This window comes from Mesoplodon mirus (genome assembly GCF_964341445.2).
Source record: "Mesoplodon mirus genome assembly, contig: HAP1_SCAFFOLD_34, whole genome shotgun sequence".
Taxonomy (NCBI): domain Eukaryota; kingdom Metazoa; phylum Chordata; class Mammalia; order Artiodactyla; family Ziphiidae; genus Mesoplodon; species Mesoplodon mirus.
The window spans coordinates 1,629,612-1,643,889 of record NW_028295813.1 but is presented as its reverse complement, the minus strand read 5'-3'; positions in this window follow the sequence as shown (position 1 = coordinate 1,643,889).

Below are 14,278 nucleotides of genomic sequence, written 5' to 3'. Positions count from 1 at the left end.
TGATCACTATGTTCCATAACACTTGTTATCAAAACGCTCCAAGATGCCTGTCATCAAAATACTCTGCCATTTTCTTCAGCATGCTCCATGACCTTTGTCATCACAATTCTCAATACACTTGTCATCACAATGCTCCCTGACACTTTTCATCAGAATGCTCCTTGAACCCTGTCACGAAAAGGCTCCATGCCTTTTTCATCACAATTCCCCATGCCGTTTTCATAACAATGCTCCATGCCATTGTCATCAAAATACTCCACAGGCTTGTCATCAGAATGCTCCATGACCTTTGGCATCACAATTCTCCATGCACTTGTCAGCACAATGCTCCCTGACCCTTGTCATCTCAATGCTCCAAGCCATTGTCATCTCAAAGCTCCATTACATTTGTCATCAGATTCCTCCATGACACTTGGCATCAGTTGCTCCATGCCATTGTCATCACACTGGGCCATTACCTATGTCATTACAATGCTCCCTGACACCTATCTTCACAATACTGCATGACCTGGTCTTCACAATTATCCATTCCAAATGTCATTGCAATAATCCATTAAACTTATTAGACAAATTTCCATGCCCTTGTCATCACAATGATCCATGGCCTTGTTATCACAATGCTCCTTGACTCCAGTCATCACAATGCTTCATGACCTTTGTCATCACAATGGTCCATGCCCTCACCATCAACAGTCTCTGTGACCTTTTTAACCACAATGCTCCATGAACATTTCATCACAATGCTCTTTGACCCTTGTCTGCACAATGGTCCATGCACTTCTCAGCACAATGCTCCATGACTCATGTCATCACAATGCACCATGCACTTGTCATCACAGTGCTCCACAATCTTATTATCACAATGCTCCATAAAATTTGTCATCACAATGCTCCATGCACTTCTCATCAAAATGCTCTCTCACCACTGATATCACAATGCTACATCACTATTTCTCACAATACCCTCTCACCCCTGTCAACACATTGTTCCATGACTCCTGTCATCATAATGCTACATGCACTTATCATCACAATGTTCGATGACCCCTGACATTACAATGTTCCATAACACCTGTCATCAAAATGTTCCATGACACTTTTCATCAAATTGCTCCATAACCCTGTCATCACAATGCTCCCTGCCCTTCTCATCACAATGCCCAACGCCCTTGCCATCAAAATGCTCCATGACTTTTGACATCACAAAGATCCATGACCCTTGGCATCACAATTATCCATGTCATTGTCATCACAATGCTCCATGAACGCTCTCATCACATTGCCCCATGCCCCTGTCTTCACAAAGCTCCATGACACATATCATCAGAATGCTCCATGGCCTTCTCATCACAATGCTCCATACCCTTGCCATCACAAAGTACCATTACTGCTGTCATAACTATGCTCCATGACCCCTGCCATCACGATGTTCCTTGGCCTCGTCATCACAAAGCTCCATGACCCTTCTCATCACAATGCTCCCAGAACCCTCTATTCACAATGCTCCATGCCCCTTTTCATCTCAATGCTCCATGAACCCTGTCATCACAATGCACCATGCCCATCACTATAATTCTTCATGCTATTGTCATCAAAATGAAATCAAAATGTTCCATGACTTCTGTCATAACAATGCTCCAAACCCTTGTGATCACAATATTCCATAACACTTGTCATCACAATGGCCCATGACGCTCGACATCACAATTATCAATGGTCTTCTCATCACAATGCTCCATGACCTTTGTCATCACAATGCTCTATACACTTGTCATCAAAATGCTCCCTGACACTTGTGGTCTGTATGCTCCTTGAGCCCTGTCATGACAAGGCTCCATGCCATTTTCATCACAATGATCCATGCTCTTTTCAATACAATGCTCCAAGACCCATGTGATCACAATTCTCCATGCCCTTTTCATCACAAACCTCAATGATGCATGCTAGCAGAATGCTCCTTGGACTTTTCCTCACAATGCTCCATGCCCTTGTCATCACAATGTTCCAAGACCCCTGTAATCACAATGCTCCATGCCCCTTTTCATCAGTATGCTCCATGAGACTTGTCATCACAAGGATCCATGGTTTTGTCATCACAATGCTCCAGGACCTTGTCATCACGATGTTCCATTCCCTTGTCTTCCCAATGCTCCATGACCCGAGTCATCACAATACTCCATGAACATTTTCAGCCCAGTGCTTCATGACCCTTGTCTTCACAATGATCCATGCCCTTGTCATCCCAGAGCTCCCTGACCCCTGTATTCACAATACTGCATGACCTGGTCATCACAATGCGCCATTCCAACAGTCATCGCAATAATCCATGAAACTTATTAAACCAATGCTCCATGCCCTTGTTATCACAATCCTCCATGACCCCTGTCATCACAATTCTCCGTGACTCCAGTCATCACAATGCTTCATGACCTTTGTCATCACAATGGTCCATGCCCTCATCATCAACAGTCTCTGTGAACTTTTTAACCACAAAGTTCCATGAACTTTTCATCACAATGCTCTTTGACCCTTGACATCACAATGCTCTACGCCTTTATCAGCACAATGTTCCATGCCCTTGTCATCACAATGCTCCATGACCCCTGTCATCACAATGCTCTGTTATTCCAGTCATCACAATGCTTCATAACATTTGTCATCACAGTGGTCAATGCCCGCATCATCACAAGGCTCTGTGACCTATTTAACCACAATGCTCCATGAACTTTTCATCACAGTGCTCCGTGACTCTTGTCATCACAGTGCTCCATGCCTTTGTCAGAAAAATGGTCCAAGACCCTTGTCATCACTATGTGCCACGCACTTTTTATCACAACGGTCCACAAATTTGTCGTCACTGTGCTCTATAAACCTTGTAATCAAAATGCTCCATGCCCTTCCCATCACAATTCTCCATTACCCCTGTCATAACAATGCTCCATGACCCCTGCCATCACAATGTTCCACGGCCTTGTCATCACTAGGCTCCATGACACTTGTCATCACAATGCTCCAAGACCCCTGTAATCACAATGCTCCATGCCCCTTTTCATCTCTATGCTCCATGAACCCTGTCATCACAATGCATCATGCCCATCATCATAATGCTTCCGGCTATTGTCAGCACAATGAAATCAAAATTCTCCATGACCTCTGTCATCACAATGCCCCATGCCCTTTTCATCACAATGCTCCATGACCCCTGTCATCACAATGCTCCGTGACTCCAGTCATCACAGTGCTTCATAACTTTTGTCATCACAACGGTCCATGCCCGCGTCATCACAAGGCTTTGTGACATTTGTAACCACAATGTTCCATGAACTTTTCATCACAATGCTCCGTGACCCTTGTCATCACAATGCTCCATGCCTTTGTCAGAACAATGTTCCATGACCCTTGTCATCACAATGTGCCACGTGCCTTTCATCACAGCGGTCTACAACATTGTCATTGATATGCTCCATAAACCTTGTAATCCCAATGCTCCATGTACTTCTCATCAAAATGCTCTCTCACATGAGATATCATAATGTTCCATCACTAGTCATCACATTACTCCCTCACCCCTGTAATCACAATGTTCCATGACCCCTGTCATCACCATGCTACATCCACTTATCATCACAATGTTCCATGACCCCTGACATCAAAATGTTCCACAACCCCTGTCATCAAAATGCTCCATGACCCTTTTCATCCCAAAGCTCCATGACCCCTGACATCACAATGTTCTATAACACCTGTCATCAAAATGTTCCATTACAATTTTCATCAAATTGCTGTATGACCCTGTCCTCAAACTGCTCCCTGCCCTTCTCATCACAATGCACCACGCCCTTGTCATCAAAATGCTCCATGACTTTTGACATCACAAACCTCCATGACACTTGACATCAAAATGCACAATGTCATTGTCATCACAATGCTCCATGAACCCTCTCATCACATTGATCCATGCCCTTGTCATCACAAAGCTCCATGACACTTGTCATCACAATGCTCAATGCCCTTCTCATCACAATGCTCCATGCCCTTGCCATTACAATCCTCCATGACCCATGTATCACAGGGTTCTGTGCTCTTGTCATCACAATGCTCCATGCCCACTCTCATTACAATAATCCATGAAACATTTCACAACAATGCTTCCTGCCCTTCTCATCACAATGCTCCATTACACTTGTCATAACAATGTTCCATGACCCCTGCCATCACAATGTTCCACGGCCTTGTCATTCACAAGGCTCCATGACACTTGTCATCACAATGTTCCAAGACCCCTGTAATCACAATGCCCCATGCCCTTGTCATCAGAAAGCTCCATGACACATGTCATCAGAATGTTCCATGGACTTCTCATCACAATGCTCCATGCCCTTGTAATCACAATGCTCCAAGACCCTTGTTATCAAAATGCTCGATGCCCATTTTCATCTCAAAGCTCCATGAATCCTATCATCACAATGCACCATGCCCATCACAATAATGCTTCAGGCTGTTGTCATCACAATGAAATCAAAATGCTCCATGACCTCTGTCATCACAATGCTCCAAACCGTGGTGATCACAATATTCCATAACACTTATCATCACAACACCCCATGATGCTCATAATCACAGTTATCCATGGTCTTCTCATCACTATGCTCCATAACCTTAGTCATCACAATGCTCAATACACTTTTCATCACAATGCTCCCTGACACTTGTCAGTATGTTCCTTGAACACTGTCATGACAAGGGTCCATGCCTTTTTCATCACAATGATCCATGCCCTTTTCATCACAATGCTCCAAGACACCTGTAATCACAATGCTCCATGCACTTGTCATCACAGTGCTCCATGACGCATTCATCAGAATGCTCCATGTCCTTCTCTTCACAATGCCCCATGCCCTTGTCATAACAATGTTCCAAGACCACTGTAATCAAAATGCTCTATGCCCCTTTTCATCAGAATACTCCATGAGACTTGTCATCACATGTCTCCATGGTCTTCTCATCACAATGCTCAAGGACCAATATCAACACAATGCTCCATGACCACTGTCATCACAACACTCAATTACCCCTGACAACACAGTGATCCGGAACTCTTGTCATCACAATGCTCCATGACCCCTGTCATCACAATACTCCATGAACATTTTCAGCCCAATCTTCCATGACGCTTGTCATCACAATGATCCATGCCCTTTTCATCCCAATGCTCCATGACACCTGTATTCACAGTGCTCTGTGACGCATGGCATCACAGTGCTCCATGACACCTGTCATCACAATGCTCCATGCCTTTGGCAGCAAAATGCTATATAAAGTTGTCATTACAATGTTCCATGCGCTTGTCATCACTATACTCCATTACCATTGTCATCAAAATCCTCCATGAAACTTTGTATCACATTGTTTCATGCCCTTGTCATCAAAATGCTCCATGCTTCTTGAAATCAAAATGATCCATGACCTGTGTCATCACAATGCTCCAAACACTTGTGATCACCATGTTCCATAACACTTGTCATCACAACGTTCCATGATGCCTGTCATCACAATACTCCATGCTCTTTTCATCACAATGCCCCATGACCTTTGTCATCACAATTCTCAATACACTTGTCATCACAGTGCTCCCTGACACTTGTCGTCAGAATGCTCCATGAACCCTGTCACGAAAAGGCTCCATGCCTTTTTCCTCACAATGACCCATGCAGTTTTCATCACAATGCTCAATGCCCTTGTCATCACAATGCTCCATGCCCTTGATATCACAAAGCTCCATGACCCCTGTCATCACAATGCTCCGTGACTCCAGTCATCACAATGCTTCATGACCTTTGTCATCACAATGGTCCATGCCCTCATCATCAACAGTCTCTGTGACTTTTTAACCACAATGCTCCATGAACTTTTCATCACAATGCTCATTGACCCTTGTCATCACATTTCTCTATGCCTTTCTCAGGACAGTGCTCTATGACCGTTGTCATTACAATGTTCCATGCGCTTGTCAGCACAATGCTCCATGACACATGTCATCACAATTTGCCTTGCGCTTGTCATCACAGTGCTCCACAATCTTGTCATCACAATGCTCCATAAACCTTGTCATCACAATGCTCCATGCACTTCTCATCAAAATGCTCTCTCACAACTGATATCAAAATGTTTCATCACTATTCATCACAATACTCCCTCAGCCCTGTCATCACAATGTACCATGACTCCTGTCATCACAATGCTACATGCACTTATCATCACAAAGTTCGATAACCACTGACATCACAATGTTCCATAACCCCTGTCATCAAAATGCTCCATGACCCCTTTCATCAAAATGCTCCATGACTCCTGTCATCACAATGCTCCATGCTCCTTGAAATCACAATGATCCATGACCTCTGTCTTCACAATGCTCCAAATCCATGTGATCACAATGTTCCATAACCCTTCTCATCACAACGCTCCATGATGCCTGTCATCACAATACTCCATGCCCTTGTCGTCACAATGCTCCATGATATTTGTCATCACAATTCTCAATACACTTGTCATCACAATGCTCCCTGACACTTGCCGTCAGTATGCTCCTTGAACACTGTCATGAAAAGGCTCCATGCATTTTTCATCACAGTGCTCCATGCCCTTTTCATCACAATGCTCCATGCCATTGTCATCACAATACTCCACAAGCTTGTCATCAGAATGCTCCATGACACTTGTCATCACAAAGCTCCATGAGAACTGTCATCACAATGCTCCATACTCCTTGTTATTACAGTGCTCCATGACGCTCGTCATTCACAATTATCCATGGTCTTCTCATCACAATGCTCCACACCCTTGTCATCAAAATGCTCCATGACTCTTTTCATCACAATGCTCCATGGCCACTGTCATCACAATTCTCTATACCTTTTGTCATTATAGCGCTCCATGGCGCTCATCATCACAATTATCCATGGTCTTCTCATCACAATGCTCCACGGTCTTACCATCACAATGCTCCATGCCCTGGTCATCACAATGCTCCATGTTCCCTGTCATCACAATTCTCCACGTTCTTGGCATAACTATGTTCCATGACACTTCCCATCATAGTGTTAAATGCTTTGTCATCACAATACTCCACAAGCTTGTCATCACAATACTCCATGACCCTTGTCATCACAATGATCCATGACCCCTGTCATCACAATGCTCAATGAGACGTATCATCACAATGCTCCATGCCCCTTGTCATTACAGTGCTCCATGATGCTCGTCACTATATTTATCCATGGTCTTCTCATCACAGTGCTCCACGGTCTTGCCATCACAATGCTCCATGCCCTGGTCATCACAATGCTCCATGTCCCTTGTCATCACAATTCTTCACGTCCTTGTCATCACAATGCTCCATGACAGTTCTCATCACAGTTTAACATGCTCTTGTCAACACAATTCTCCATGCACTTGTCATCGCAATGCCCCATGACCCCTGTCATAGCAAGCCCCATGCCTTTGTCATCACAATGCTTCACGACCTTTTCATCAAAATTCTCAATGGCCGTTGTCATCACAATGCTCCATGCCCTTGTCATCACAATGCTCCATTACCTTTGTCATCACAATCCTCCATAACACTTGGCATCACAATGCTCCATGCCATTGTCATCACAATGGTACATGAAATATGCCATCACAATGCTCCCTGACACCTGTCTTCACCATACTCCATGACCTTGTCATCACAATGCTCCATGCCCTTGTCATCACAATGTGCCATGCCCACTGTCAACACAATTATCCATGAAACTTGTCAGACCAATGCTCCATGCCCCTGTCATCAAAATGCTACATGACCTCAGTCATCACAATGCTCCGTGTGTCCCGTCATCACAAGGTTTCATGACCTGTGTCAACACAATAGTCAATGCCCTCATCATCACAAGGCTCTGTGAAATTTGTCACCACAATGCTCCATGAACTTTACTTCACAATGCAGATACGTCCATGAGTGCAAGTGCCCTATGCTCTGTAGCTCATCTTTTAGATGTTTTAGCAAACACAATACACTTCGCCATAGTGGCCGTTGGCAAATTAAAATTCCACTATCAGCCTCACAGGGCTCCCTTTTCTCCTCACCCTGTCCTGCATTTCTGGTGTTTACACTTTATGTGGATGGCCCTTCTGACTGATGTGAAGTGATACATTTTGTAGTATTGATTTCCAGTGCCCACCTGTCTGGTTGGATAAAAAGTGTGTATGGCCTTTACTTGAATATATTCAGAAAAAATTGCATACACCCTTTTGGGCCAACTGCATCATTGGCGATGTTCAGCCCCTTTTCTTGTGCTTTAATGGGGAGTCCTTTCTACCTCTTCAAATCTGTTTCCTGCCACTCCCCCTTGCTTACAAGTCCTTTTCTGTGACTTACCTCAAGACATTTTTCAACAATAGATATTTTCAAATCTGCAGTTTCATGAATTTTAGTGCCCCTGAGTTCCATTTTTCAACTTGTGTTTTTGGAAACTGGACACAAAACAGCGGGATTTCCTCTAGCCCTATTCTGTTTCCGTGGGCAATTCTAGCCTTTGATGAATTTGTCTTCCAGATTGGAAATTAGAGTGGCATGTGCCTGTCCGAACACCTAAGACATGTCTCTAAATTTTTCTCATCCTTCCACTTCATCCTCTGGACAAATTACAAACTGTGTGCACAGGATGTTGACGGTGCTGATATCCCCAAGTGAGGAGATTGTTAGGAAAGATGCTGGAGGGGTGAACCCGAGCACCAGACGTTGAGGAGATGAGGTGCCTTTTCCAAACTCTTTCTGATCAAATGGTGTACCATCCTCTAGGTGTGACAGGCATGTTTTAGCTGTAGGAAGGGTCCAGTGCATGGAAGGAGAACCCCAGGGATTTTTCCAAATCAGTGCCTCCCCGTACCCCAAACTGGGGAATTTTTAAGCTACGGCTACACGCATGTCCATTAAGCGCCTTGGGAAATAGGCAGAGCCCAAACTTTAGATGATTGAAATCTTCAGGGTCAGAAGCGTTCACCATCGGCCTTGCTTAGGTTACATTTTATCTGTCTTTGATAGACGATGTCAATAAAAATATCTATTCTTTTTCAGATTATTTCCCCTTATAGGTTATTGCAAAATATTCAGTGTAGTTCCCTGTGCTATACAGTAGTTCCTTGTTGATGATCTATTTTATACATAGCAGTGTGCATGTGTTAATCCCACACTGTTAATTTATCCCTTCTCCTACATTTCCCCTTTGGTAATAATAAATTATAAGATTTTATACTTCCCAGAAATGGGGGAGCTGAAAGAGAGGTATCATTTTCAATGGAAAAGCATTCGAAACAAGATTGAAGCCTCAGCCAAGAGTACTCGATGTACATCCATGGAAATAAATCACTTCATTTCTCTAATGTTGACCTGACAAATAAGACAGACGTCTTCACTGAACTTGCTTATAGTAAAGTGATGGAAATATCAAAGGTAAGTCTTAGAAACATCTTATTTTACCCGAGCATTATACACTGCTCTGTGTTAACTACAGTTTGGCTCACACATCTGTTCATTGAAGTTACAATGTTCTCAATTTCTGTTACTGATCCTCCAGAGTGGACCCCAACAGAAGTCCCCGTGCCCAGTGTCATTGGAGCCAACAGATCAAGACTGAGTTTGGTTCAGAAGCAAAGGAAACATTATTTTGAAAACAGAATGGAGAGGTGAGAGCGTGCACTCCCCCACGGGCTGTGGGCTGGGATGCTTTGTAGGGATCCCAGCAGCGTCAGTGGGAGGGAGGGGATGGAGCTCTCGAGGGCTGGGTTGGCTGCAGCTCAGGCTCTATGCCGTGGAGTCTGCATGGGACCCCGCTAGCTGAGGTGTTGACCCAGCCATTCTGCACTACGAAATCGGGTCTGAAGTGCCGGGTGTGGGACCTCTGCATGCGGAACCCTAGGAGCACGTGAAATTAGACAAAGCACAAAGGAAAAACAACTTAGACTTTATTTTATTGCCCAGATTCTCTTTTTATCTCCCAGGAATTTTTAATGAACGTTGCCAGAGACGAACACCTCCTCTGCTTTTTTGTTCCGTTACTCATTCTTGGGGTGTTGAGTGTGCAGACCCCTCTTTTGTAACTGCTTCATCCTGTGTTGGGAGCCCTGATACTTCGGGGGACGGGCAAAATGTTTCCCCACCAGCCTCCAGGTGAGGTTGATTGTCCCAAGGCCTCCTGCCTCACTTCTCGTACGCCTAAGCACCAGCATTGGAAGTGTTATAGATTCTGATGACCCTTAATTGTCCAGGAAGGAGATGTGCAGAGATGCTGAGGTGGCAGGTTTCACCCCACCCCACATTTGTTCGAAGACCTTAGGCTGACGGTTTTTGCCAGCCTAGATGCTCTGACCAGTAGTCTGTGCTTTCTTTAATTAGGTCCTTGAATTAATGTACAAACAGCACCATGTGTCAGAACCCTGCCCACGCAACTTCCAGACAGTCCAGGGTCAGTGGTGATCCAGGACCATGACGTCCACTGCGTCAACGGCCTTTAGAAGTAGCCAGCAGTCCAGCCGGTCATATTGGCCACCATCAGCGCGGTGTCTGTAGGGTTTTCTATGGTGAAAGCGTGATATACGTTTCCCCCGACAAGCTTATTAGCTCCCCTCTGGGTGCAGTAAGTCCTGCAAGCAGTAGTCTGCTCTTTCAGGGCACAGTCTTCTTGTTTTCTGAGAGAAACTCCAGGTCAAGTGATGGTCACACGAGTCATCTTGGGGGCCCGTTGCCCCCATTTGTCTCTCTGGAGGTTGGAGTTGGAGGGCCTCCTCACTCGAGGTCAGTGTGTCCACAGAGCAACCCCTGCAACTTCAGGGCATGATGGGTGGTTATGATCACCACGTGGGGTCCTTTTCCCTTAGGAGGGAGCTGGCCTGGTGGGCTGCTGATTTCCAGCTTTTTAGATACCCCAGTATCCTGGCCTGATGAGTCAGTGGGCAAAGCCCTTGGTGACCATAGTTTATCATACCTGAAGGGCATTCTTGTGTTGCTCCATTTCAAGTGGTCCCAGTTTTTGCACTAAGGCTCCAAGGGCAATTAACCTTTGACCGGGTATGTAAAGGTCGAAGGGTTTAGCTAAATTAGCGAGTTCCTGGGCAAGGGTCTGAATTGACTGCTCTTTCCATTCTTGAAAGCCTGCTTCTGGATTCTATACAAAAGGATCATCATCTTTTCCTGTCAGTGTTTCATGTAGAGGCCCAGCTATTAGACTGTAGTTAGGGATCCAGATGCAGAAAACCTTGGCCTCCCCACGAACACCTAAGCTGTCTTCTAGTTTTAGAAGAGGTAAGGCTGCAAATGGCTTCTTCCCTATCCTGGGATGCGTTTCTCTGAATATCTGTGAGAATGAAGCCCAGTCATGTCACCTGAGCCTGGTATATTTGAGCCTTTTTCTTGGACACCTTCTATCCTTTCTTGGCTAGGTAGTTCAGAGGCGTCTTTAGTAGGCCTGGCGATCAGAATGTCATCTGCATATTGAAGGAGGGTTCCCTTTTACAGAGGTAGAACTTTTAGGTCTTTAGAGGACATTTCCCCAAAGATGGTGTGGGGATTTTTGACCCATTGGGGCTGGACGGCCCAGCATTATTGCTTGTGTTGCATATTGTGTCCTGCCACACACAAGCCAAAATTTCTTGTGACTCTGAGATGAATGGAATACAGAAGAAGGCATCATTGAAGTGTAATACAGAATGCCATGGCCTGGTGGATGGTAGAATGAGCAGCAGGGAGTAGGAAATAGGAGCTACTGGATGTATATCCTCAGTGGCTTCACTGACTGTCCTGATATCCTTTACCAGGTCTCCAGCAGCCCATGGGGCTCTCGTGGTCAGGCCAATCCCAGGATATGGAGCTCACCTGGGCTGCACGCCCCACCCCACAGCCCACGGGGCTCTTGTGTTCAAGTCCCTCCCAGGGTATGGAACTCACCTGTGCAGCTACCCAGCAGCCCATGGGGCTCTCATAGTCAGGCCCTTCCCAGGATACAGAGCTCCCCAGGGCAGGTACCCCAGCAGGGCTGGACACACAGGAACTGTGCACATAGCCCACCTTGCACAGAACCCCCAGCTCACCTGTCGCTCACAGCTGACATAGAACACCTCAGAGCAGGACTTGAACTAACAAACAGCAGCTCTGACAGGTCTGTGACCCTGGCTATCACTCTGTGCAGCCTCTCTCTGCCTGGTCTTCCAGACACTTCCACTGCAGCCAGGGCACCAGGCCTCTGTCTCCACCCACCATCACTCCTCTCCCTGACTCCTGGGGTCCTCTGATTAGGATAGGGTCTTCTTGAAGTTGTTTTCCACTCATGGACCAGATAAAATGATAAGAAAACAAGCCGCAGCTGCTGCCCCTTGTCTAGCCTGACTCTCAAGAGCCCACACCTGTTCCTTGGGCCTGGCCCGTTTAGCAAGGTTCATTTTCTGCAACTGTGAGCCCCTGAGGGGTGAGGATTCGCTGATTTGGGCAGCCTGACACTGCCTGCTGGCCCTCCCCTTGTGTGCCTGGGTTGAGGTCAATATAAACACCTCTCCAGTCAGCAAGAGCCCCTGTTGCTGTGCCTGACGCCTTATTCTCTGCCCTGCCAGCAGTGTCGGGGCTGCGGTGGTGGTAGGGAGGGAGAGGCCGTGGCTTCGTGGGTGGCCCAGTGTGAGGGGGGCTCTGCTGGACTTTCTGCAGGAGTTGCCAGGCTGCCACCTGCTAAAGAAGAGGATGTGTCACCCATACCTGCCACTGGAATTTCTCCCCAGGCAGAGGTTAGGAAGTAAAAAAGCAGTGGGGGCCGTGGCAGGAGGGGTATCTCAGACAGGGAAATGGAAAGCTTCCAGAAGAGCATCTGGGTCCAGGACCATCCTGGCTGTCCTGCAGGCACCAAGTCGGCCTGCGTGCTGTCGCTGGTGTGGCTCCACAGCCCTTCCTCTAGGCTTGCAAGTGCTTGTACATATTCAGGTGTTTTACCTGGAAAGGGTGGGAAGAGTTCAGCTGCAGCAGGACTGGGGCTCAGCTCACATTTACTTACAGACGCCAGGACACAGTCCCCCAGCTTTGCAATGAGGATGCTCCTTGTGGGGGGGAGTGCTGCTGACTGCATGGGAGAGGGTTTCCCAACTCTGACCAACTTAAGAATTTTTTACCACTGGAGCAAGTGCCCTTATACGATTTTCCTCTGTATAACTGGTGGGTTCTGTTTTTTTTTTTTTTTTTTTTTTTTTTTTTCTTTTTTTCTTTTTGGTTCAAGGTAGATTTTATGTATTCCTCTTTTTTTAAATTTGGAGATATAAACATGGAAATAATGCATTAATATAAAGACATCTATGTGAAGGGAAAAACTTTTTTTCTGTTTTATTTTATTAAATGTTATTTATTTATTTTTAATTTTTTAAAATTTATTTATTCATTTTATACAGCAGGTTCTTATTGGATATCTATTTTATACATATAAGTGTGGACATGTGAATCCTAGTCTCCCAATTCATCCCACCACCACCCTCACATGGTGTTCCCCCCTTGGTGTCCATATGTTTGTTCTCTACATCTGTGTCTCTATCTCTGCCCTGCAAACCGGTTCATCTGTACCATTTTTCTAGGTTCCACATATATGCATTAATATACAATATTTGTTTTTCTCTTTCTGACTTACTTCACTCTGTATGACAGTCTCTAGATCCATCAAGGTCTCTACAAATGACCCAATTTCATTCCTATGTATGGCTGAGTAATATTCCATTATATATATGTACCATATCTTTATCCATTCGTCTGTCTGTGGGCACTTAGGTTGCTTTCATTACCTGGCTATTGTAAATAGTGCTGCAATGAACATTGTGGTGAATGTGTCTTTTTGATTTATGGTTTTCTCTGGGTATATGCCCAGTAGTGGGATTGCTGGATTATATGGTAATTCTATTTTTAATTTTTTTAAGGAACCTCCACACTGTTCTCCATAGAGACTGTATCGATTTACATTCCCAACAATAGTGGAATAAGGTTCCTTTTCTCCACACCCTCTCCAGCATTTGTTGTTTGTAGATTTTCTGATGATTTGACGTGATACCTCATTGTAGTTTCGATTTCCATTTCTCTAATAATTAGTGATGTTGAGCAGATTTTCATGTGTGTACTGGCCATCTCTATGTCTTCTTGGAAGAAATATCTATTTAGATCTTCTTCCATTTTTGTATTGGGTTGTTTGTTTTATTAATATTGAGCTGCATGAGCTGTTTA